Source organism: Ostrinia furnacalis, unplaced genomic scaffold, assembly GCF_004193835.3.
Source record: "Ostrinia furnacalis isolate ACB-3 unplaced genomic scaffold, ASM419383v2 OfSCF2450, whole genome shotgun sequence".
NCBI lineage: Eukaryota > Metazoa > Arthropoda > Insecta > Lepidoptera > Crambidae > Ostrinia > Ostrinia furnacalis.
In genome coordinates, this window is record NW_021132689.1 from 458,450 (window position 1) to 485,960 (window position 27,511).

The following is a 27,511-nucleotide window of genomic DNA, read 5'->3' on the forward strand; positions in this document are numbered from 1 at the left end:
TCAGAAAGACAAAAAAAGTTCCCAATCACACGTACTGCAGTTTAAGCAGTGTATTTATGAATTTACTTAAATGCCTCTTTTTTATTCTTTTTCAGGACATTTTGTAGAGCTACTTTACGAAACATTTCATTAGGAGAAAAAACAAATGTGACTTCTCAAATAAAAATTCAAAATAATTTCTTGCAATTTTAATTTAGCTTCCCTCACCAGCAAGAAATACAAATCCTGCGAAAAGCAAATTGCTCTCCCAGCCGCCATTAAATCAAATAAAGATTAACGGACAAAAAGCATCTAAATACCACAGCGGAGGCTAGTATTTATCTTGGCTTAAATACTAAGAATCTGTGGGACCTTTCTGAATGCCTAGATAATTTGCTGCATACAATCATACCAGGCCCGATTCTGTGAAACCGCCATTGGTACTCAACCAGTCTAAAAACAACCTTAGTAGTTTAAAGTACAGTCGATTCTACAGTGTGGTTGGGATGTAACAAATAGAGGGCTATAAAAGTAATATATAATTTAAAACATATCAACGGAGTCTGCGATTGTCTATGTGTGACAAAAAGGAATCAAATTAATGATTGAAGCGGTTCGAAGAAGCTATTTCTGCAGCGGAACACATGTGTGGCATCGCAATGCACTTGTTTGTAGAGCTAGGTTTGTCATTTGTTTTTAAGTCACTCATAATTTTTAAACAAATTCCAATTTCAAATTTTAAAAAATACTGGCCACTTTAATTAAAAGCAAAGGAATAAAAAGTTCCCATTCCGAGCCGTAAAAAACTAAATTATAACTGTCACGAGTGCATCTAATCTATGGCGTAAAAAACTAACCCTAACCCTTCCAAATTAAAGTTTATCCTACACAATTTCAAAGGCAAAATAAATAGGTTATAACCTATTTTCAAGCCGGGCCGGATTGAAAAAGGAATAAAAAACGTAAAAGACGATACCTGCACTTAACCTCAACCAGAGTGGTCCTGTCAGTCCCAATGTGAGATGTTGGGGCGGAGATGCACCGAGTGCAGTTAACCAAATAATTTAAATGTAACCCTAGGAAGCAAATTCATAGAAGAAGTTTGTTTTAAGTCTTCATGCGCAGTCCAAATTACGGTATGAAAGGAATGGTCACAACTCATTTGTGTTTGATAAACATATCATATCTTTTCATTTAATGTATCTGTTAATCAGTATTTATGTAGGATATCAGTATTTTATCTTTAATACAATGATGATCATTGATTGTATTTTTTTTATAAACTGCACTTATGTTAAAACTGCTTTTGATAACTAATTGGATTATGGAGGAAGTATCGAACAATAACTTTATTCCGGAAAATAGCTCTCTCAAAGTTTAATAAAATTTTAAACACTTGAGTGCGGTGTGCCCAAGCCTTACACCACTTGTATCTCAACATTTTCAAAGGATCGTATTATTTACATTTTTTAAACTTAAAAAGTGGAGCAAAAAAGGGTAAAGAATAAATTCGAGCGCTCACCAAATGTCCCCAACCACAACAGGTTGGGCGCGGCGATGTTTTTTTCCAGTTTCCGACACGTTCGAATCTGAAACGTAAGAAGATTTCGTTAATCGAGACGAGTTCGAGTTTGATGTGAGCTTGGTGGTACCGCGGTCTAGGTTTTTTGATTCTTTTTTATTTCGAATTTCGAATCAATTTGAATTTGGAAGACGTGTGATTTTATTTTGGGAATATAGAGTTCCTAATTTAAACTAGCGTTCCAAAATTTCAAACAGTGAATGCATTTTTTTAATTAAGTAGCGGTTGAATAATGGTTTAAGTATTTTATAAACCGTTGATATCTTTTATTTAATATTATACTTTTTTGTGCCTTTTAACACTAATTATTAGACGTAGACGCTTAACTTCATAAAATATGTACCTACTTACGTACACGTAACATTTTTTATTAAGTTAATATAATCATTAATTTTAATAACTACACAGACCGTCGGTTACCCTCAACGATTTTCTTGTTGAGTTTATTAAACACGAATAATTTGTCATTATAAATTATACCTAATAGATAAAGTCAAGTCACTTCTAATTATTATAGTTACACAACAGGTAGAAGTCACAATAATTATACACGTGTCGAATGCATGTTTTAATAAAACATTACTTCAGAATGTTTCATGTTTTTTATATATTTTCCCTCGTATCGATGAAAGTAAAACTCCAAGTACTTTTCTTACCGACTATAAACAAGTAACTGCGCATGTTTTTACAATTAGCCTGTCAATTAGTTCCTTGTCGTGGAATAATGCATGTTATGGGATTTTATACTTATACTTAATTAGCTAATTATCTGTCTATAAGACAATGCACGTCGTAACTTGAGAGAAATATAAGCAAGAAGTTTTATAGAAATCTCTATTAAAACCTTTCTAACATTTTATAAACGCATCGAAACTATAATTCTTTGAAAAATAAATTGCTCGAGCAAACTGGCAACGTAGAAAAAGTTGAGCGTCAAAAAAGTTTTTAAATAAAAGTTTTGAGTGGAAACTCGTACATACGAGCAAATCTCCGCTCACGTAAACTTTGAGATGATGCCGCCCCGAGATACGCAGTCTTGCACGTACGACTTGTTCGGGTTTTATAAAATAAAAAATACTGGCTGGAAATGTGGCAGTTCCGTATAAAATGATCTATTTTTGAATAAAAAAAAATGCTTTGACAGCAGGCCTAGGGACAAGATTGATGTCATTGAACTTAAATATAAATTAAAGTATGACTCATTTTAGAACATAATAAATAAAGGGTCAATGACCCTTAGACTGTATTTCTGTAGCAGCTAAACAATTTTTTTTACACTTGTCAGATAACAATAATAATTAAATTTCAATCAACGATGCTTAGATATAAATTGGAATTTTCAGTTAAAGAAAGAAAATACTGTCTATAAAAACTGTTTTATGTATTTTTACAGGTTGCAGTTCTGGCGGTCAATATCAAGAGCTACATCAAACAGCAAGAAAGCCAAACTGGTCTGAAAGTGGTTCAATTAAGTGGACGAGATTATCGTCTACAGTGTCAGGCCAAATCTTCACTCAAAGATTTTGTAAAAAACAGTTAACAACAAATAAAACCTTAAGAAAACAAACTGAAATATTGATGTAAATTCAAAATTGTTTGCGAATATCGTGTACCTTTTACTTTACATTGAACATTGTATCAACCTAGGATACTTAAAGTAAGGAATTTTAATCTTTTTTACTCTAAACATGAAACTTGTATCTATGTTAGCAATAACCTATTACATGAGAACAGCTATGTTACATTAACGTTCGTTCAAATTGCTCCAATTATGGCGAAAGTTTACAAGCAACACAATAAACTAGATGCCGGTTATAAATATGTAAGCTGTAAAATCATAAAACCCTTCTTTGTTACATCAAACGCATAAAGCGAAGAAAATCGTTATACAGGCACAAATAAACAAGTAAATTCGAAATAAAAACGTCGATTTTAAAAGTAGAACAAATTTAAAACAATTTACACTTCACGCTCTACAGGAGTCGATAAAAACGCGATAAGCCATCGTTCCTTTTGACCTACACCAACAATGATAGACATCACTAAACCATTGCAAAAACCGAAAACATTTAAAAAGAAATTACCATAGAAATTGGAATTCGAAATTTAAATTTCAGCATCCGAACAAGGCAAGTTAATTACTTGGCTGCGTTTGCGCATCGTGAATGAAAAGTTTGTTTTTTAAAAAAGGAAATTCCAATATGGCGTCGCATCTATCAACGGGGGCGATTAGTTTGCGTCGGTCACTCGCCACGCCTGCATGATGGATAGGGGGGTTGTAGAATGGCGTGACTACCATATTCATTAAATTTTATTTATACAGGGTGTTGTGAATTAAACATAAGTGGTCATCCATTTGCACTGTCGTACGCGTTGTGATGTTGCATTGGAACATCGCTTAATGAGCCAATTTTGAAATAATTTTAAACTTGGAACATTATATTGATACTACTAGACATTTTAAACTATAAATTACAAAAGTAAATCGTTAAAAGATAATATTGGTCTAGTACTCTAGTTTATTAACCACAAGGACAGCCTGTATAAACATTATTTATTTTTTAATTCGCATCGCTCGTCGATGACATCAGTTACATGAAATTGGGTCAACTTGTTTTGCATGGTAATCGCTTATAATATTTTTAGTCTGTGGTTTTTCGATTGGCCGTTATAAAGTATTTTTAATATTAAATATCTGGTTTTATAATAAAATTTAAGTGCAACATGAATTTCGATGTAATGTTATGAACACAAAAAGTTTTCTTTCTCTTTACAGCATTATTATTTTTTGAAGTTATTTTAAAGGAAGAGGAAGGAACTAATGGGTGTAATAAACTAACTTAAACACGATTTTAACTTACTCATAATTATTATATATAACTTTTTATCATACTTAGCTTGAAAACCTTGCAGCATACTACAAATACTAGTACTGGCTTATTAAATATAGCCTAATGAGATGAGATACCAACCGTTAATTAATAGCCTTCCAGTTAATTAAGGATTGTCATAATACGGTTCTGCGAACCACGGGGTGGCCATATTAAAAGGTCCTAGAATGTTGCCAGGATTTTTTGTATGAATACATTGCATAGTAATTTGATACTTTAATATTGCAATTTATTGCTCAGTCTGTATTTATGATTACTTACTACTATTTTTGAATTAATTTTTCTTAACTTTTTTAGTTGTTTAACGCCATACAGTGCCCCAAACTAACCGGATTAACAAATAATATGAAAACTTTATACTGAAACAATGTGATTATGTTTTTATGGGATTGTTTATAATACTAAACAAATACCTGCAACTGAGTAAAAGTCTACAGGCACGAGTCATTATCCTTTTCATTCATCATAATTTTATGTACCTACTAACAAACAATTTTTAAACATACCATTACACTGATACTGTTGCAGTAACAGTGCCAATAAAAACTGATAAAGCCAAAAATAGAATCAAAGATTAAACAACAACCGAACGGCACTTGCGTCTTCAAACGAACTAAAACAGCACTAACTATCGAACAAAACACTATCAATTAGACACAGATAGACTTACATAGACAGCGTGCGACAAAACGGGACGGAAGATTTTCAGAAAAACAAAAGAGTAACGCGTCGCGTCTCCTGCGTGTGGTCTCGGGTTAATTATAACCTATAAAATTTTATTGAGGAAGCCACCGAATTAAGGGAGCGCTGAAACCGAGAGAATTTATGTGTGAGAACATGTGTACATGGCTTAATGAGACAATGTAGGACGCCTGAACCCGGCTGAGTAATGGTGGTGATGTGGTAGGCTTGCACGAGAACTTTAGCAGTTAGTGTACAGTCATTAGACTTTAACGTTAATAGCAATTAACACAGTTACGTAAGTTCCAGATCCACAAGAACGCATTTGTAACGTGTAACTTAAAGAATTCTTGTTATCTATACAAGTATACAGTTACAAAGTTTACTATGAAAATTCAATAGGCTTCAGTCAAAAACTGCTGTTTGGGATATTTTAATTTGAACATGTAGAGTTATACTTAAATTATAGGGAATCTTCGAACTCTACCATGCAGACTGCATTAAATTTCAAGGTAGGTAACAATTTTATTTTAACCCTACAACTACTTCAACAAAACCTAATATAATTCTGTGGATATGGATTAAGGGTGTTTTGGGATATTTATTAAATCATATTGCTAAAAGTTACAGAATCAAAACCCTAATAGGTATGTTTACAAAACAAAGTCAACATTTCCCTTCTGTATTTTTGTTCCTTGTGTCACATTACATCGCGAATCGCGCGCAAAAACTCGCGTACGTAATTGCAACTTCGATCGTGCCAGATCACAATAATTCTTGAAACCAATTAACGTACTACTTGAAAATTTATGCTACAACAAATACTTATTGGTGTAGAAATGCCAAATTCGTGTTCTTACCTATGTATTTATATTTATTTCATTGCGAATAAATGTGACTTTAAGACGTTTTTAATCTTGCACGTTACAAATTGGTCGTGGAACTGTGTTCGATATTTAATTTTATTTTTCATAATTCTTTTTTTATTTAGCTGAGTTATTTAGTAGAAAATGGCCAGTGTTCGATTTTAATGATTGATTTCATTTTTTTAAATTTTGTTCAATCTATCAGCTTATTTTTTTCATCTTTTTCATTTGTTTATGCTATGAATAATTAATCTGTTTCAATAAAATTGGCTTAATAAAATTCAAATACGTTTTTTGGAATTCCAATCATTTAAATAAGGTTCTGTATTCCTATGGCTTGCGAGAGTGTAGCTAAGGAAAAATGGGCTCTACGTACGTTATTAAATAAAGTAAGTAATCGTTTGAACTATCATTTTGGTTTGGATAAAGACACGACGATTTGTCTGTTCTGTCACCACGTAAGTAATTTTTAGCAATTTTTCAGGAGATGGGACGAAACGACGCGTCTTTCGATTCTTTAGCGAACTACATCAAAATGTCAAACCTGCCAAAAAATTACTTAAGTACGTGGTTAAATTTTACTGAAAGATGGTAGGTAATTTCCGAGATATTTCATGTTTATTACAGCAACTATCACGTAGTCTACTCGGTTGTCTCCACACCAAATCGGATCGTCCACGGTTTGTTTTCGTAACGATCGTAAATTATTTACAACGCCTATAAAACGACACATTCTTAACCAAGCGTTTGTTCATGATTGCATCATTAAATAATATACGGGCTAACGTGAATCTTATGGTAATAGGAATAAAGGATACGAGTTGGTTAGCAGTTAAGTGCCGTCCGGGCGTGCCATCTCTATTTTACTGTGCCCCGCCTTATTAGTCATAGAAAATACAATAAATTCTCAGTTATAGCATGACACGTTTTCTTTTCTCTATTGAAATAAATTTAAAACTATACATTATCAACTCGCAGAAGATATTAAAAAAGCAATTATTCGTTCATCGGGCTATAAATAATAGCGCATGTTTGTCTATAAATCTTTGCACAGATATGTTACGATTAAAATAATTTATATTGTTACAATAGTCGATCGATCTAATTAAAAAAAGATAAACGGTTTAGCGTTGGAAACGATGTGCGTCAAATATTTCTGACGTGTGACAGCGGAATTCGCACGAATCCTACCGTGACGAATGTTCGCGATCGTTGTTTAGCGAAAACAGGGACGATTTACTTCCATTGTCAAGTTTGACTGGATTAACTTCTATTTACCTATCCTTATCTTTACGCGATAAGATGATAAGATTTGTTAGAATTTGTATGATTTCATTAAAAAATAATAATGGCTCACACAAGTTTCTGGATAGAGTAGACTTTCTTCTGATTGTAGAATATTAATCATTATTTGAATTAAACAATAAATAACCAATTTTATTACAAGTGAAAAGTTATATAGGTATAACAATGACATTATACAGTGAAAGTTAAGACAATGCAATATTTTCATTAAAAAATATAGACCAAAAAGTTTATTTTAATCTTAAATTTTAATCTTAATAAAAATGTGTGTACCTCTGTGTTAATATTTTCACTTACACTGGCCAGTTGCTTTAATTAAAAAGTAATGATATCCAATTTCATTTCATCAAGACTTTTAACAAAAAAAAAAGAGTTCCTTATTCGAATTTTAAAAACTAGGTATACTTATTCCGAAGCGCAGTTCAAATTTTAAATTAAGAATTATAGTTTCACTTAACACAGGAATGTACAACGAAAAAAGAAGTGTTCTTTTTTAATTTAAAAATCTAAATAGAATACCACGAAGGTTCTTCTTCTTATAAAATATCCGTAAACTCTTTTACATCGAGGAATCGCTAGTACGTGGTAAGTACAACGGGCGACTGTATAACGCACAATGAAATTCTGCTTTGCATAAGAATAGTCGAGGAACAGCTGTGCTGACTAGCCATCTGTGCTGCTTCTTATTACCATACGTTTTGTACATCTAAGTACAGTCAGCCAAATAGTTCGTAACACCCAAAAAGGTCAAAAAGTTGAGAACAAAACCTTACTCCAAGACCAACAAAGACGTGTTACGAATTTTTGGCTACTTTGGGTGACTGTACTCAGAACGTTTTTTAGACACGACTACGGAATTCACGAGCCAAAAGGACACACTTCAATGATTTTACAATGATGTTAGAACATTTTATTATAATATTTACGTACTTTATTTAATTTAACACCGTCTTAATTAAGCAATAACATTTTCGACGTGCACCAAAACTTTTAATGTTTTTAACTGTATATTTTTAGTTTTTTTTTCAACTAAACGTGTACAGGCCTATTGTTTTCGACGCCAGTTAATTAAGTGCACGTTGATATGAGATTGAATTATGGGCGTTATTAATAATAACGACTCTACGTCCGCAGTCGAGTCATCCATTAACGCTATGAAGCTTGCTGTTTCAGTATCTATGCAAAGGAAATCCGTTATTGATTCGATTTCATCTCTTAATATTAAGGTCAAAAAAATAAAAGAAGACTTAATAGAAAATAATAAATAATAATAAATTCAGTAAATTCAGTGAACTGCTCCTGAATCGAATGTACCTACTACTACTATTTCTATTTATTTATATTAACCGGCAGACAGTGGTGACTGAGTTTGTTGCGGCGCTTCTTCTCAGCACTTGCCAAATGTTGGTCTCGAAGCGCTGGTAGGGTAAAAAGATTATGAGACATGTAGAGGCTCCTTAAGAGCATATGACGATTTGTAAGAACTATTTATTAGTCTAAACAAATAAAGAAATTTTGACTTTGACTTTGACTTTGAAAAGTCACAAGCTCTACTGAACCCTTCTCTTAATGACAACCGGAAATTGCAGCCGGCTTATAAAACAAAAAACGAATGTAATACCATAATACACTGTTATTAACAGTTATTTTTATCAACAAATTATAGGTGCGATAAACACCATGTTTTATGAGCAAAAATTTATTAATCTTAGATTAACGCTCAAAAAATGTAACGATCTTTTTCTCAATTTATTTTTTAGCTTCACGAAGTACGCCAGTTAATAAACGCATAGATGAAAAGTGTGTTAACCGTTTAAACGCCGCACGGTCTCGAAGACCGGGATAAGTGTTAAATTGTCGTAACCACCGATAAAAGGCCGATGTTTTTCGTTTGCAATAATTGCATAATTAGGCCCCGGGCATACAATGAACCTCGAGAAATTGGTTCCAATTACAAATCGACATGTTGAAACAAGGTAAGGTAAGAAAACAAATAAAATACATTTCTGTAATTGTGCAGTGACAGATGGCGTTAACAGTGCGTGATACTATTAGTTTGTTTTAATTGTGTTTTCTGGATAAAGGTATGTTGGGCGCCCTGCGGAGTTAATAATTAGTCATTCTTTTTAAGACAGATACATGTGCAGTGTGCAGCAACTATTAAATTTTTGTCGTAAAGACAGAAGTAAAAATAATACTTACAACAGTCAAAACCATTACGTTTTATGTCTGATCGTATGATAAGTCAGCAGGTACAAGGTTTAATAACATGAAATATTGTAATTGTCAGCCTAATTAAATTGCTGACATTCGAAGTCATAAAAAATACAAATTAATAAAGTAGGAAAACTTTTAGTCTACATTTTGGAACCGTAGTGGTTTTGTGTTAGAATTACAGAATTGACAGATCAATAAAATCTAAAATCGTTTAAGGCATGAATATAATTAAACTCAAATTTCCACATTAAACCATCTAAATAAGAGAAACGAAATCCTAAAGAGAGACTTGTTTAACGAATATATAATTTTATAGTCGAAGCCAACGTTAAATTAAAATGTTTTATTCAAAATGCAAGCTATAAAATTGTTACACTAATGAATAATCCTTAACATGAGCAAGATTAAACTAACTATTTAAATATACTCGTAAAATCTACGTCCATAAAACATATTTTTTTAACATTTTTATCTTACATCAAAATGCCACATCATGCTATTCCAACTACTATAAAACTAATCCACGAATTTACGACCGTCTTCAAACACCATTCAAAATCTAAGAACTGTGAACGAATTTCAAAAAATATCATGCTCTCACATAAATTACGATGCACATGCACGCATGTATGGGAATCATATGCTAAACAAAAGGGCAAATCTTAATAAATGATTGCACGAACAGGAGGGTTAGACATTTGAATCTCATGAACCCTTTCTGGCTACACCTGGTCTAAGCGACCGGAGTCAAAAATATCTTTTATCGCATTAGCATAATATTTATAATATTGACAATGGGATGCGTTATTCAAATGGGTTAGATTCTTTAATGCGCGGTAGCCATTGTACAGACTACAGAGATAGGGAACGACAAAGACGCACTTTGTGCGGCGGTTTGTAAGACGCCGATGAAAGGGCTCAAGTAGTCCGAAGTTAACGAGCCGATTACTTATGACGATGTACGACATTGTTATCTTGCCAATGCAATATCATTTTTCATTCGCTTTAATGTATCGCTGGCTGGTGTATCGTTAAAAATATTACTTTTCAGAGCTCATATTTCGTGATATCAAAACAAATTATTCGAATTAAGATTTTTAATTATCTGTGTAAATTATTAAGTTTGTTGAAATTTATCAGTTAGGAGTTGATTTGGCTTGTCGTCGTTTATTATGCTGATATGTATTTATAATACGATACTCAATAACAATTACTCTACATTCATTTAGCTATTATTAATAGCCTCTTGCTTAACGTATTTTATAATTAAGAAAATTTATTCTAAATTGAAAAAATAATTGTGTTGTAATTAGAGCATGAACCGATCAAGTACGAGTACTTCTATGTAGCAGACAGACTGTCATTAAAGAGCCTTTTTTCTTTTTTCAATGACGAAATCTCTAAAAACAAGAACATTATTAGTTGAGGACCATCAAAAAAACAAAAGCCCAAACAAAACCGAGAGTAAACCATCATCGAATTACGTTCGAAGCTAAGCAAACTATCCGTTGCATCTTCGAAGCCCAAAAAAATCCTTTTAACCCCACAATAGACATCGACCTTTTGTCTAGAAACCGTCAAATGATACGCATTAGGTTTTTTGTCGTGTTATGAATACATTTAAAACAGGAAGGATGTGAAAGTCGGGGCATTAAAGACACCGTATGGCGAGGAAGGGTTGGGGTAGTTGGAACCGGGTGGTGTACAAAGAAATGGGAATAATAGAAGAAACATTGCATTAATAAATGAATTATTGCGTTCTGCGGCCGATGGTCTCAAGAAAACAATAAGTTTTGTGACAATACCTACTTAGGGGAGTTTGGTATTCATGCCAAAGTACTCGTAATAAGTTAGCAACAAAGCGGAATATGAAAAATGCAACAAAAGAATTTTTAATATAAAAACAATATAGGATCTAAGATTAATGCCAATGTCAGTCACAAAACACGCGAGTGAAGCAAAAACTTCGATTCGAATGCATCTAAAGGTTACCAAACATGATAAATGCACTGTATTTATGTGAAACAAGCCATTTTTTGCTAACCAAAATAACAAATTGCCACTTCAGAACATTTTAACCTTCGAAAGGACATGCAAAGTGAGCAGTCAATCGACTAAAGACGATCGAAAATAGTTTAAAACTTACCTACGAAATGCTGCTTAGCATTTTTTGTACAAATGAAGACTTTTTTTTAAACTTTTTTAAATGTAGCTGATCTTTAAAAAAGGTCTTAAATACACAATGTATTTATTATCAACGTTGTAATTGTAACCATCAAGCATTGCAAACAAACCTCAGTGGTTTATGCCAATGCATTTAATTGTAATATGTTTAAGAACTTCCTTTGTAAAATGATAATAAATGAAAAAAAAAAATAATTAAAAAAAAAAAGCTTAGATTGATTTCTCTCAGAGCACGATTACGTAATCGAGGGTCACTTTCAGCTCAGCTGACAACAAATCCACAACAATACATAATTATCTAATCGGCACGATAAGGGTTAAGTTGTTCCATCAATCATAATGTTTATCTAACTTTCTCTCGAAGGTTAAAGATAATGCAATCTGCAAACGATAAAGTTTTGGATTTTTTCGATGAGCGAGCAATACTTTTAAGTAATGTGATATTTCCACCAATGAAATGAATGGGATACCTATCCTAAAATGACGTTATCTACAACACGCTATTTTCGCATTATGTTGAATAATAATTTCACGTTGTAATCAGATTAGTGACTCTACTTGGGGCCTTTTTGTTTTACAATAATTTTTGTGCTTTTTTTTATTAAAAAATACCAAAATTGAAGCATTCAAAATGAGTGGATCAAAACATTTTTTTCCATACATTTCAAATTATAAAATAGCACTTATTTTCAGTAATAAAATAAAAATTGTATGCCCCATTGGTGATACGTTAGAGACACGTTGTCTAGACCGCGACCGTATAGGGGCATTTCGTCTTGGCCTTGTTTTGACTAGCATATTTACAGAAATAATGTTAGCTTCGATAAAGGCCCAAAATGCGCAGGAGTCGGGGCTCGAACTGGCGTTCGTTGAGAGTCGATTCTTACGGCGGACTTAACGCGCCACGAAGTGCGTTCGAGAATCGCCGAAAATACGCGTCAGGTTGAATTATACATATTTTTCATGTAATATTTTTTTCGTTGACTATTTTTTGAAGGGACAGAAAACTAGATAAAAAAAACATTGTTTGTTACTATGTGCAACGTGGCGTGCAAAGTGTTAAATGAGTTATTTTTAAATTTTTTTATAGCCAATTTTTCGTGAATATTCTTCAGATATTGTTTTAATATTTAAATAACTTATAGGTATCAAACTCTAGCATCTACCGAACTAACAAATTTATAATTATTTTAGTCACAAAATATGTGACACGCCAGTTATTTGAATACACAGTTCATGTTGATAACGAGTTTCCTCGTCAACTGTCTAAATATAAATAGGATTTAAATAATTTACCTCATGACAGTGCAGCGATTCAATCCAATATCTGAAACAATACATTATATTATTAGAAATGTAGCAATGAGGTTTGAAGGCACAATTAGGTACATTGTTGAAGTTTTATGCATAAAAAATTGAATTACATTTAATTAAATCGTTAAGTTTAGAAGTTGCATAAAATTGAACGAAAACAAATAAAATACTACATTCTTATTTTAAATATTAAAACATATTTAAATGAGTCAGCATTTAAGTGTCTTAAATGAAATAAACGATTTAACTAGCTTTCATAACTGTCTAAACGTCGAACGATTTAAATAAAGAACGCATTCCCTTACGATTTTATTTTCATTTGACGCTCCACGAGTATGTCTTCGAACAATTACTGAGCGAAGAAATTGAATAATTTAACGGTAACTTTATTGCTAACTAGTTCCCTGGGGCAAGGGACAACGGGTCCTGCTAGACCCGATGGGAATCTTAAGCGAGCTGTTCTATTTGCCCACACTTTAACCGTTTTTGAATATTTAAATTTAGAATTATTTTACTCCTTTCTTCTTTTTTACTAACACAGCGGTTACCGTGTTAATATTTTTTATTATGGCCAGTAACCGCTATAACGTGCACGAGTTTTAAAATAAAATTTAAAAACAGAACGTTTCGGTATCCAATGTTAGGTAGATATATTTAGTACAAGACGGGTGTCTTTCAAGACATAAACTTTTATTGCTTTAATAAAATCACAAAGCGAAGCAAACGTAATAATACATGATTATAAGAAAGGAAAGCAGGAATTTAAATGTATAACAAAACTGACTGCACGCGTAAGTTAAATTACCTACTTGCTTTAATAAAAAAGAATTAAACTTGACAACTCGCCAATTAGCGTTGGACTATGGCAGTCGATATAACCATTTGCAAAGCAATAAAAAGATTCATAAATACAGTGGTTATACCACTTATTAGGTAACTGAACCGAGTAAATCGTGGTTGAAATTAATTCATATTAGTCATGAGCCGGCACGACAAATCCGAACGAGGTGCGATTTATCAAAAATGTTATCACTCCGAGGTGTCAACGGTTCTTACTTAAAACCATTCGTCTTTGTCTGCCGGCTTATCGGAGGTATCTGGGTGTCAACATACATAATTTATGTATGCAAAATTTGCATGGACTTTTAAGGGTTAACGGCGTAGGGTGTGTAATCGTAGGGCAAGCGTAAACAGACTATCTGATATAAGAATACCGGTTTGTGCAACTTATCAGCATTTACTTATACCGTACGGTTTATCATGAGCATTATTCTAGGATCTTACTTTATTCTTATTTTGTAGATTAAAGTAAGCTATTTCAACGGGATACTTAAGAAAATTATTTATTTTGGGTATTTTACTATTTTGTTACCTTAAATACGACAGCAGTTTTTGTTCAATGTATTGAAAGAGATTAACACATAAAACCACCAGGCATGGTTTCAGTTCAACTTACAAGTGCAACATTGTAACTTTGAAAGTATCAAATTCCTAAGCCCGAGTATAACGGATCACGGTGAAGCTAAAAAAACTAGCAACAACATGTAAGCCGATATGTTAACAAATTCAGCATTACCCACGTTAATTAATGTAGAAGCCAATCAATATACTGCAATCACTTAAATTAATCGATTGAAACACTGTTGGCATGTTAATCGAATTCGAGTGACGGTACGCCAATTTAAAATCAAAAGGAAAATAGGTGCGGCCGAATCGAACGTCAAAATACGCGCCAATAGGCTAGTTGCCTAAAAAATTTTTTTTAGTCCGTAATGTTTAATATCAAAAAATATTGGACACATATATTTTTATTTGTCAATCTAACAAATAATTACATAGTTATGGTGCGTTGAAGTTGCGCACGACGTCACAACGTGCGGCATTTTTAAGCAAGCGTTGACGTCACGGGCCTCTTCTTATGAACTTTGGGGCGCTTTATCTCTTTAAATTTTCATTAGTTTGAAAAAGTGAAAAATACGTGTAGAGTATTTTTTGATAAGTTAACTGACGGACTAATTAAAACTCTTGCTTTTTGACCCAGGCAACATCCCCATTATTCAAAAAAAGAACCGCAACATTCTAAAATACACTCGAAGACTCAATTTAAGAGCGGGAAATTAAATCACAATAGTTTACAAGTTTGCTGTAATAGTAATAAAAGTACAAAGCACTTTATTCGATTGTGCCCCATTGAAAGACGGTGCTCTATAGATTTCTATTCTTTTGTGACGTAGACAGTAATGAATTGCTTGTTACTTTATGATGTCAAACATGTTTTGACAGCCAACACAACGCATATGAATTAAAGGCGTTTATTTGTTTAAAGTACCACTACATCATACATGTAATGCTTTAATTGTATTTAAAAATCATTGTTTAACAGCCTACGTAAGTTTGGCTGTTGCAAGGTTGATTCAAATTCCGATGACGTAATCCAAAAAAACAGTCCCTTCGACCTTTGAAATTTGTGATCTAACCAGCCAGTGTTGCAACGATCGGTAAAAGACAGAACAATCGCGTATTAAAAAAAATAAAAAGGTCAAAAAACATCTAAAAATCATTTGTAAGTGTCATGCAACGCCCTTGAATTCGTGTTAGACTCTCGCTGTAATAAATAATAATTTATGTCTATCCGACAATGCACTGGCGAAGTTGGGTGTTTTGTTTAATTACCTGTCAAAAATTTTGATATCTAACCTTTTATTTTTTCACTTAACCCAATTGAACTGCGAGCGTCTTTGTGAATTAACATATTGTTGCATGATTTACGATAATTGATGGCATTAATCATTTGTAAAAAATCTTTTATTGTTAATTAGCCAATTATAAACTGTTTCATAGAGCGGTAACGACGCTTGGCGACAGTCTTTGTTTGTAGTCATTAAATTTTAATTATCACCTTGCTTGAGGCGGGGCGAAGAAGCGGTCGGTTGCTTCGGACTGAAAAGTGGCGGTCACAACAATGTGTAACCGTGTCATCGAGAGACAATAGAAAAACTTGTTGCTCACTCACGTCACTAACGGAGTGAATCACAACAAAAACAAACTAGGGATGTGTTGTGACGACAGTAACTTTACTATACTCCAAATTCCACTTGGGATTTTTGGCGATGACGCGGGATTGTTTTGGCGCTTTCGGTTCTGAATGTGAGAAGTTTGACGACGACAAAATATCAATGCCAATCGATTTGTATGACTGAGGAAACTTTTGTTTATCAAATGATTTCATGAAGTGTCATGTTCTATTTTGTAGCGAATAGATCACGAAGTCGATTCTAAAACGAATGACCAATGTCTAGAGTAGACTCAAAAAACATTTTTTAAATATTTTTTGGGCAGTATTTCACATTCAGCTTACTAGGTATTGCTTTCATATAATCTATAAAACAATAAATTATTAACAGTTCTTAACAAACACATGGTAGAATAGTAATATTCATAAAGCATTTTACCTACATCAAACACACAAATAATAGCTAAACTAATGTGTACACAAAATCCTGAGGATGCATTCACAAGCTATTGACACGGATTATGCAACGAAAATGACAGCACATCAACGTAAACACTGTAACTCTTATGTACTTGCAATAAGATCTATTTTTCAATAAAAATTTAGAGTCTGATGTGCTGTTGACTATTCTGAGAAAACAACAAAGTTTAAATATCTATTCCTGCAACATAAAACGAAGTTATGGCTCCTTTGTGTAATAAAGACTTTGGCATTTTATATGTTTATCATTGGTACAACTTACTGGACTGGTATTTGTGATAATAATATTGTCTCAGATTGTTTGACATCTTAAATGTTAAGCACAAAATGTTCTGTTTATGATGTGCGAAGATGTGTATGAAACTTGCTGTCTTTGGACTAGGGATTTCTACCGAGTAAAATCATTGATAAAGGGATACCCCGCTCTCTCTCAAAAATACAGATTTTGAAGTAGATCTTGAATTTCAATTATTGGCATTTTGTAGACTCTTCTAAAGTGTTCTAAAGTCAGTAAATTACTGTCTTAGAGTAGATTCGACCAAACAAAAGTAAATAATAATCTCGGAATAAATCGTCAGTTTTGATTATTTCCCATACTGAAACTGTCAATGTGCCAGTTATACCAGGAGTTATTCTCGGATAAAGTAAGTTTGGTCGAATCGGGCCTTAGTAATAAATTAAATTAAAGATAATTTTAACACAGTAGCGCTATTTAAAAGGAAACAATGTCATGGAATATAGTAACGCGATAGATTAATAAAACCTACATGCTTATTGTTCAACGTTTAAACTAGCTGTGTTACCGTCTATCTATTCTATTCTCGGCTGTGACCAACTGTGACTCACGTGACACTCGCAACAAACATGTTTGCTTACTTGGTATCGCTTATTGAACAAACGTTGGCCATTTGCGAAGCGCCAACCTTTGCCATTAATTCACCAAATATACATGGTGTCCCATAAACAATGGATAACCCTGCAACCATCGATAGGCCTCCTTATGATCAAGAGCAAGCAAGATCAGGTTGCAATTTTCTAAAAAACTTAAAAATTTCATCATGATACTTTTACCTGGTCAAAATTTTATGTTAGAGAGACCATAATAATATCGATAGATACAAGGTTATCCATTGTTTTTGAGACACCCTGTATGTCAAACTGCTTAAAGTAATATACAAACATTACGAATACCCAAGGGAAGTACAACCAAAGCTAAAATAAATAATTCATTAGAATCTCATTACGAAGACAGATATTCTGACTTGACGTTGAGAATTTGACGTTTGATAGGGGTTTGACAGTTGACGGTATCAATCGAATTAGAATCGACATCTTACAAAATATCGCATTTCGGGTGCTGACTATTTTGATAAGCTCCTAAGTTTAAGTGGAAACACGTGTTGGAGAAAGTGTAGATAATTTCTATTTTATAGGTATTCTTTTATACGTCGACATTCCTTTAAAATTGTGTTTATTGCCCGTCAAGAATAGTATAAATAAGCAGTGAGATGTGAGTAATAGCCTAGAATTAAGTAATATTAAACTGACCGTGCCCGTAGGGCCAAGTGATATCATTAAGTGTAGCCCGGTCATATTCTACGGCGCTAATATCTCATTACTGACACCGTGTTCGTTACCGCATGCCTTTAGTACCGGGTCTACTTCATTCATATAATTATTTGTATCATTAAAACTAATAACATGATTATCATCGTCCAAATCGCTGCTGATTACAGCACTGACAAGATACCTACCTATCCTTTTTATAAACATAGTGAATTCAAAAACGAGTACAGCCAGTTTCGGAATATTAATCAATGAGATAACTTTCTTAATTCGAGCAAATCCAAGCTTAATAGCCTTTAATTAGAATTATTAACCGCCTGCTTAAAGACTAGATCGATTTCCTGTTATTTAATGGTACTTGTTCAAATTAAGTGGTAAAAATTTAATCTGTAACAGATCTTGTCGATTCAATTAATATAATTACCGTTCATGTCTTACAAGAAATTAACAATTTAGGTATTCTTAATCTCTGTCGATCGAGACTTGAGAGAGGCGAATGAAACATGCGAAGCGAAAAAACCTTTGCAGTATTTACCCACGGTATCGGACAGAACTTGTAGATCTACTCTACAAGTTCTTAGAACACTCAGAGCTGAATGTCGTAAGTGCAGAAATGACCGTACTCAGTAGCCGTAATGACCACCTGGCCGTAATGCCGGCCCGGCGCACTATTATGACGTTATTGGTCGTCGGAGGCCAATATTTTGTGGTCATTTGACGTTGTTCACCGCTATTGCGAGAGGGCTGCTGATTTACGACTTCACCACTCAAAGAACATAACTTTAAGTTTGGATTGTGCCCTATATGTAAGTCTTAAAGTTCGGAATTTCTATTGACTCAATTTTTTTTTTTCCAGGATCATTTCTTCAAATCACATTATTATAATCAGTTTAGTTTAAAGGCCTATTAATTCTAATTCATTTGTAGTAAATAAAGTTTAGACTTCATCGTACGCCCATTTTCTAGTCATCTCAAAATTACTGTTGCACAAGATGAATACTGCTTCTCAGAATTGTGGTTTCATAGAAAATATATCAATTTAAAGATTCCACTGTCAGTAATTGACAGTTGAAGTATTTTGTGTGCGTTTTAATGATGGCTAACAGCGGTTGAACCTCGTTCTTTGGCGTTTACGTTAATTAAAATAATGATAGACTAGAGACTTAACTTTGGTTATGGTTTGTCGGACTGTCCAGTTCTTAAGTAAGTCTGTTTCTATCTAAATTGAAATTGTGACAGGATTACTCCAACGAACATAACCTTGAAAGGTCTATAAAATATCTATTGTCTATTGATTTTCTTTTGTCCCATTAACAGCTGTTAGCTCCAAAGTTTTTTTTTTCGGTGAATAATTAAAACGTAGGAAATTATTAAGCCTAAGATACATACATGAGCATTGATATGCAAAGTCATGTGTTTGTTAAAATCAAAATACAAACTGATTTTTTTAGGACAAAGGGATAAAATTTACAAAATTGTTCCCTTTGCTGCACGCTTCGAGTCTTTAACGTCTTTTATTATTTTTATTTCAACACACGATACAATTTTCTGCATCCACAAATGCTATCATTACATCTGAGCTGCGTTTTATTCTTGAAAAAATATTATGGTCACTTGTTGTTCCCTTACCAGTAACCACAAATTACTATGAACCGTTCATTATGACAAACTAGTCCAATGTTTATATGGCGATGGAATTCGGCTTTTAATAATAGTCACAGTTTAAAATGTCAACGGTTTTATTTCAGAGGAATTTTAAAAAAACATAAGAGTTGACAATTAAAAATAAACAAAACTAGAGACCGAGCTCAGGTATGCGCTAATACATAAGTTGTAAATACAGTGTGTCCGGGCTTGTAGTGATCAAACTTTAAGGGCAAAATCTAGGGACAATTTTATCGATAAAAATACTTCAAATTTGGGGCCTGACCCATTTCTCGAAAAATTACATCGATTTAAGTTTTTAATTTTTAGTTTACACCTCTTCTTTAAAAAACAAGTGAAAGCGTGGGTAGCTTAACATTAATAGGCAAATATTTTATATCATGCGATAGCCAATAAAATTATCTATTAGTAGAAGAAGAAAGCAAATACAAGTTTCATTCATTTTATGGGAGTAAGAATGGATTAAATTAGAAAAATATGTACATTACTTTTTTCACTTCTTTTTCAGTTATTTTCCAACACAAGAAAAACCAGGTCGTTAAGGTATGTTTTATTTGCATTTTATTTTTAGTATTTGAGCTATTCTACAAAACGAATGTAAATTAATTAGTCTACGTCTATTAGTTTCGACGTAATTGTTGAACAAAGATACCCCTTCCCAACGGTTTCCATAGTAATCGGAATAGGTTGTGTGATTGTTGTGCATTTTCGCATGTCGCGTGCGCTATGGAAACCGCTGGGAAGGGGTATCTTTGTTCAACAATTACGTCGAAACTAATAGACGTAGACTAATAAATTTACATTCGTTTTGTAGAATAACTCAAATACTCATAATACAATGCAAATAAAACATACCTTAACGACCTGGTTTTTCTTGTGTTGGAAAATAGCTGAAAAAGAAGTGAAAAAAGTAATGTATTTTTCTAATTCAATCCATTCTTACTCCCATAAAATGTATGAAATTTGTTTCTGTTTTCTTCTTCTACTAATAGATAATTTTATTGGCTATCGTATGATATAAAATATTTGCCTATTAATGTTAAGCTACCCACGCTTTCACTTGTTTTTTAAAGAAGAGGTGTAAACTAAAAATTAAAAACTTAAATCGATGTAATTTTTCGAGAAATGGGTCAAGCCCCAAATTTGAAGTATTTTCATCGATAAAATTGTTCATAGATTACGCCTTTAAAGTTTGATCACTACATGCCCGGACACACTGTATAAGGAGATACTATGTAAACGTTTAAAATATCGCACATAAAACTCTTTTTGTACTATTTTTATCTTGTGCAAAACATATCGATGTCCAATCGATTGGTTTTTTATTTTGATCAGCGCAAGTATCAAAGTCTGCATCACTGCAGTTTGCATTTTAAGAATACATTATAACAAGATATTCCGAGCCCGTTCTAAAATAATTCCCAAGGCTAGAGATTGTGTCGCTCGGTCGTCAGGCCACGTGGAGCGCCCGTACACACATTTTAGCGATCGATACTATAACCTATAGGTCTATAGAAATGTAAATGCTATATTTGGACGACATTTTAATTCATACCAACGCTTTAGAAGCACATTATAAGAAGCAGCATTTACGTATGTTAGACAAAGAAAACACTAAAAGTGTTAACTCAATTAAGCAGCATTAGGAAGCATTAGCGAAAAATATGGACGATGTAATTAACAGAACAGCACAATAATTAACACTATTTTGAAAGTCTTCCGGAAAATATAAATGTTACCAGTAAAATTGGTTAAAGTTGGTTTCCGTGTTGAAGCGTCTATGTCTAACTTTCATTTATATTGTAGTGTAGCTATAAAAGTAAAAATTAATGTTACGACTTTACATGTTGTAATTACACGTAAAAAATGGCGTCAATCCAAATTACTTAGGGTTAATGAACTTTTCAAAAGGGTAAATTATCGCGTTGAGTTGTGAATAGCCTGAGATTTATGAAGTGACAGATCGTGACATCCCACAAACGGAGTAAAAGCAGGTTCGAATGTGAATTTTTTTTTCTGTATGTTTAATTGTACAGATAATTATTTTGAGAGAAATTTAAAGTTAACGACGCCGGGTCAGGCGAAACTGGCGTAAACAAGACTGACACACTTAAGTGGTCTTCTCGATTTGGCAGCAATGCTGAAGTAAAAACAGAACTGACAGGAACAGTTATTCGACAATAAGCAAAACCTGATTTTGTTAAACAAAAAACATCCATATAGGTATTAGTGGAATTAATGACCGTTACTAATACTGTGAAGTCGAATATTGTTTCTTAGATTTATACGTACGGTTCATTTATAAATGTTACATTGTAGTTGGCTGTTGCATCGAGTTTATTTTTGCATCTGACACCGTGATGAAAACTTTACAGGCGTTAATTACTGGATCCAATTCTTAAATGCATCAAAAGGTCTTAGGTTAGAATTTCAAACAAAGAAATTAAATGCCATTTTGCGATTAACGTGTTAATTGCTTTTTCATTGTTGTACACATGTGTCTAAATTAGTGGTTTATTAAATTAAATTGTAAGTAAATTGGGGACGTAGTATCTAATTATATAAAAAGTTATTCGAGTAACGGAATGCCTCCTAAATAACAAATGAAAGAACTCGTTCGAACAAGAATGAATCGACGCACAATATTCTCGTAACTTTTTTTGTTCCGTTTTTTGTTTTCAATTTATAGTAATTACTCTTTGAAGCCCGGGCAATTAACATCTCGCTTCAAACCTCAATACGGGCGAGTCCGATATTTTGTAATACTTCCTACAGCCGCGGGCTAGAGATAAGAGGTGGCCATAAATAATAATTAGTGACCGGGAATCGAACCTGGGCCGCACTCTGAGACTAACGATCCTGCCTGTCGCCTAAGGCGCACTGAAATTAATAACATTGAACAACCTTCTGATTTATATCTTCATATTTTCGAGTATATTAAAGTAGAGTCCTATTCTGGCTCCAAATTACGTCGGGCCTAAGATTGATTGTCTAATTAGCTGAGACCGACAAAAACTTGGTTCGATGCACACCTCCCAAAAGAGGAATGGTTTATTACAATGACATTTGTGAAGTCAATGCAAAGCTTTTGTTGCACGATGATTCAGCGACGACATTTAATAATTTAATCATCGCTCCAACGAAAACAAAAGAACCACAAATTCTGTGGTTGGTCAAAGAACATGAAGATAAGTACAAACGTCAAGTCACGATAAGCTTAAGGCCGTATAAAAATAAAAAGTTCCCCAGGGCCAAATTAAATTAATAATTCCGCGTTTAAACTCTTATAACAAACTATTTTTCGTGTAACACACCCAAATTATTTCAAGATAAAAGTGTGCATGTGGGCGTTCGATTTCATATCTCTTGAGTACTGGCGGGTACAAACGCGATGTTGTTTTTTTAAAAAAGAACGACTTTAATTTTAACGGAATGTAATTCGATTCCAATTTCGAGTTTCGAGTACTCGATCAATCAGGTGTTTACGTCTTTCTCGACGTCCAGTTATATCGAGAATGTGTTGATGCCGTTAAGACTTTTTTAATTGAAAGCATTAATATTTTTTTCTGAACTAATTTAATGATCGGTGATGTTTCAAAGCCAATAAAGATTATTCTCAGATAAGTAGTGGATTTCATCGGTCTGTCAACAGTAATAAATTCTCAAACCACTTATAATTTGGAAAATATGTAGGTAGGCCCGTATTTTATTTGCGCTGAGAGAGGATTTATTGAGGAAATAATTACTACGTATTTATTAGAACAAACTTTTACATGGAGTGGAATTAAATATTTGTAAAATTTCAGTTAGTACCTGATTAATTATGTATTAGTTTTGTACCTACTCTAAAATAACGAAAAAATGTTTTAAAGACGCAAGTTAATGTTTTAAAATTATAGGACTCTACATTCTTATTTATTTATATAGTAATACGTACTTACTATTAGTAGATACTTTGGTACATGGTTACATGTGGTAACTGTAGTAAATTTGGTGCCATTTTGTTAGAAATCCACAAATGTTAAGGAACTCTAAATTTTTGAAGTTCAGCATTTTGAATATAATGTAAGTTCAAGCCAATATTTATTAGTACCGATCCAAAGCCATTACAGTACGAAAGGAAATTTCTATATTCGCTTGTTAAATATGTTTACTTATTTCACGTTTTTTTCTGGGTGTCTGTACATCTATTCCATAGCAACCGAGATAAGGCACGATAGTGCTCACTTACAACTAACAAAACACTGTTGTTGTGTCTGCTGACGTGTGGTAGGTAAAATAAGCATTTATTATCAACCACATAAAGACTACAGTATACAGAAATGGTGTACGAAAATCACCTTTTAGCGAAAACAACGTGATAAGTTAAAGGTGAAACTGATAGCTGAGGGCACAGCGGTTACATAAAGCAAGATACAGAGTTCCGAATTTTAAATTTGGAATCTTTTAAACTTTAAACACGCTTCTTTTTAATTTTTTTTTTCTTTTTGTTTTTAATTGTGGTTTAACTTTTCCTACCAGTGAAAAGTGAGTTACGATGTTTGAAAAAACAATTAAATAAATTTAAAATTCCTTGACTGTTTGTTCAGTGTGATAAGGGCCGTGTGTTAAATGGCAACAAGATAAAAACATGTGACTGTTTTATCACAAAGTTGCTGTTGCTAACCGGGTCGTAGGTACGAACGAGTATTTTTTAATCTCTAAATTGAAACTAATGTTGAGTTGAAGAATTTCACGGTGCTATTATTGCTTTATTTTTTCTTTCTGAAGCATTTCCCTTTATAATATTAAAATGTTTATCGAGTTTATAAAAGTATTTAAAGCTATCATTCCCTTCAACCTACAACTCACTCTGAATTTTTTTGCCACATTTTTTTCGACCGATGACATTTTTGTCCACAAAAACTCACGTTTTTTGCCGCGTTTCAACCCAAAAATCTATTTACAAAAACAACCTGCGTGCCGCAACGATTAAAGTGATAGCTTTTTTGCGCCATTTTTTGTTGGTAATTGATGTGACTATTATAAGCATCTAATAAGAGGGATCCTTAGGCTTTTTTGATACCGAAAAAACAAATGAAAACAAAATGGTTAATGTTATCAATAATATTCCGACGGCTCTACATCAGTATCGTATGTATTTTTTCTCGTCTCCTTGTTAAAATGTTCCATAAATTATTTATTGTACTCACCTCACAGTTCAGTAGTAAAACTTCATGATGAACATTTCTCATATTCTCTTTTCTTTTTATTTTCAATTTTCCTTGACACTATTTTCAGCGCCTCTGTATTTTTTTTCATTTCCCGACACTAGATGGCACTTCCTTCACTTATTTCGAAGTTGGAATATTTCACTTCCATTTGATTAATTATTTTTTTGTTTTTATTTTAAATGTTTGAGTTGATCATTCAGAAATGTAGAGCCAGTTGACTATCGACAAAAATAATCGTACAACCTTACGCCACTAGCATTCGCTTTGCTCCCTTGCTTTCGTATAAGTTACAAGTGATTTCATTTCGAAAAAAAAAAAATCTTCATTCTAAATTCGAAGTTCACTATCCATGTTGCACTATCTCAAAACTTCGAAAAAGAACTTCGAAAAAAAAATGTGTAGACGTAGTCTTATAAGAAGTCTCGTACGGTTGAGAGCGCGAAGTGTTTCAAGATGATAAAAAAACAATGAGCGATACGTGTTCGCGCGTCGATGTCAGCCGCGACAAGGCCCGCACGCGACGCGGGCGACGCGCCGTCCGGGCCAACGGGTTGTGTGAACGCGCGCGGCTGCCGCGGCGTCGCGGGGGCGGGCGGGGGAGGGTCGCTGGCTCTCTCGCACGCACACATCCACCCCACCGCACAGCTCCCATCCATTACTAACGTTCCTATTTTGAATACGCGGCGCGCCAATCTAGCTCCTATGCGCTAGGTATACGAACCGAGGGATGTGACGAGCCGACCGCGACCGACGTCGTGCGTGGAGAACGAGACCGCAACACTATGCTGCGAAATAGAAAGAGACGCAGCCCTACACCTCGCCCGCGTAACGCATGTGTATTCTTTTGATGCAATAATGCCGTAGTGTCAGACATTGTAAGTGCGCGTACATGAGATGTAGCGCCTTCGACTCAAAGAGCCACTGTTCAGCTCTGGCCTAATGGGCTACTTCAGAACGCAACATGTGGCGTACACTCGGCCCATTACTGTTAATCAAAATTATTAATTAAACCATATTCAACGTCACGGACCATCGGACGTAACTGTTAATCTACTTGACGTGGCCATCTCCACCTGAATCGATGTGAACGTTCTGTAAATGTTTAATTAACATCTGACAAACAAGCTGCTGGCCTGTGACAGATAACTTGGGAAGTCGTTAACATAAACGGCCTCTCGGCGGAACGTGTCTTTGCTCAAGCGAGTTTCTAATTTGGAATTTTAGAGTCGGGCGACGCCTCTTTTTGAGGATTTCATAAGCAAGAATATGCTAAACCCACAATGAGTCAACGGCAAATAAATTTTACCGAAATTTGCTTAGCATCTACAGCGATTATTAGCGAAGTCGTATTGAATTAACGATTTAATGAGGACGAAAATGTAGTAAGAGACGAGTTAGAGGCACGCGAATGTTGACTCGGAGCGGGCGAGCGGCCTCCAAGTTTGTTTTTGAGGTGTGGAGTGTAAAGACCTTTTTCGTGTAGCGATGACGCGGCGTACGACCGTGCGCCCGCTACGTACAGATCGTTTGCACAGTTGGTAATGTGCGTACCCACACCCACTTCGCGCTCGATTCGAAATTCAAATTTTAAAACTTAAATACTTTTCTGACCAGTTTTTATCTGTCGCGTTTCTGTCAAGCCTGCAATTTTAGATGTCGTTTTAAAAGCTTGATGGCCAGTATTCGACTGGCACAGGTGTTGTTTCAGCCAATTTGTAGATTTTTGATTTATTTAACCGCGATGGGACTCACGTTTATACGTTTACTTAATTAGTTGTAGATGAGAGTTTTTGGAAAGTTGATCAGACGAGTTCTTTAAACTCGCTCGTGTTTTGAGTGGGTTCAACAGTTGGTAATAAACGTTAACGTTTTGATTTATATGCTCAATTTGTGGAGAACTTTACATTGGAAAAGGTATAATTGTAGAGTCAAGACTACCAATTCGTCATCAAGTTAATCGCTCTCTGAGACCTCTAAAATGGTATCTTTTATCAGTTAGGTATTTACAAAAAATTCTTAACGTTGCATAATATAGAGATATTATTATTGTGAATTCAGAAATGAGAATGATTGGAAATCTCTATGGTGAGACCATATACGTGTTACAATACAATTTATGGGAGGTGAAGATACAGAATTAAATGACGCACCATTGAAACAAAGCTCTGCAAATAATTGAATTTCAGGGTTAATTGTCGAAGAAAAATCTTACAGTTAACCCAATTTTCAGAAAACATAAAGTGAACTCTCACAATTTTATCTCTACAGTCATAATTTCTATATCTATAGCTCTATTCTTAGAAAGTATCACTGGAAACTTTTTACTAACAACGTGTTTTTACAACAGTGTGGTCACAAATTGATTATTGAGCCAGCAATTTGAATGGCACACAATAGTCAATTAATAAGAGAAAAATGCGACAATGTAGAGTCTCTTTATCTAGAAGTGCCAGCTTGTTTGCCACTCCGCACTCGTGCCTTTGATTTATAAATATTAATATCTCAAATGATATATAACTAACACACGCCATGTTAGGCGAACAGGAAATTATCGA

The 27,511-nt window shown here is 33.8% G+C and overlaps 1 long non-coding RNA gene and 1 other non-coding gene across 2 annotated transcripts; both read right to left on the bottom strand.

Moving 5' to 3' along the window:
* Positions 1 to 1,323: 1,323 nt before the first annotated feature.
* Positions 1,324 to 26,966, bottom strand: LOC114355627 (uncharacterized). Its single transcript, XR_003656123.1, has 3 exons — positions 24,936 to 26,966; positions 13,002 to 13,032; positions 1,324 to 1,568 (listed from the first exon to the last, which is right to left on the bottom strand). It is a non-coding gene; the product is annotated as an uncharacterized LOC114355627 (long non-coding RNA).
* LOC114355655 (small nucleolar RNA SNORA16B/SNORA16A family) lies at positions 12,411 to 12,540 on the bottom strand. Its single transcript, XR_003656128.1, has one exon. It is a non-coding gene; the product is annotated as a small nucleolar RNA SNORA16B/SNORA16A family (small nucleolar RNA).
* Positions 26,967 to 27,511: the final 545 nt, after the last annotated feature.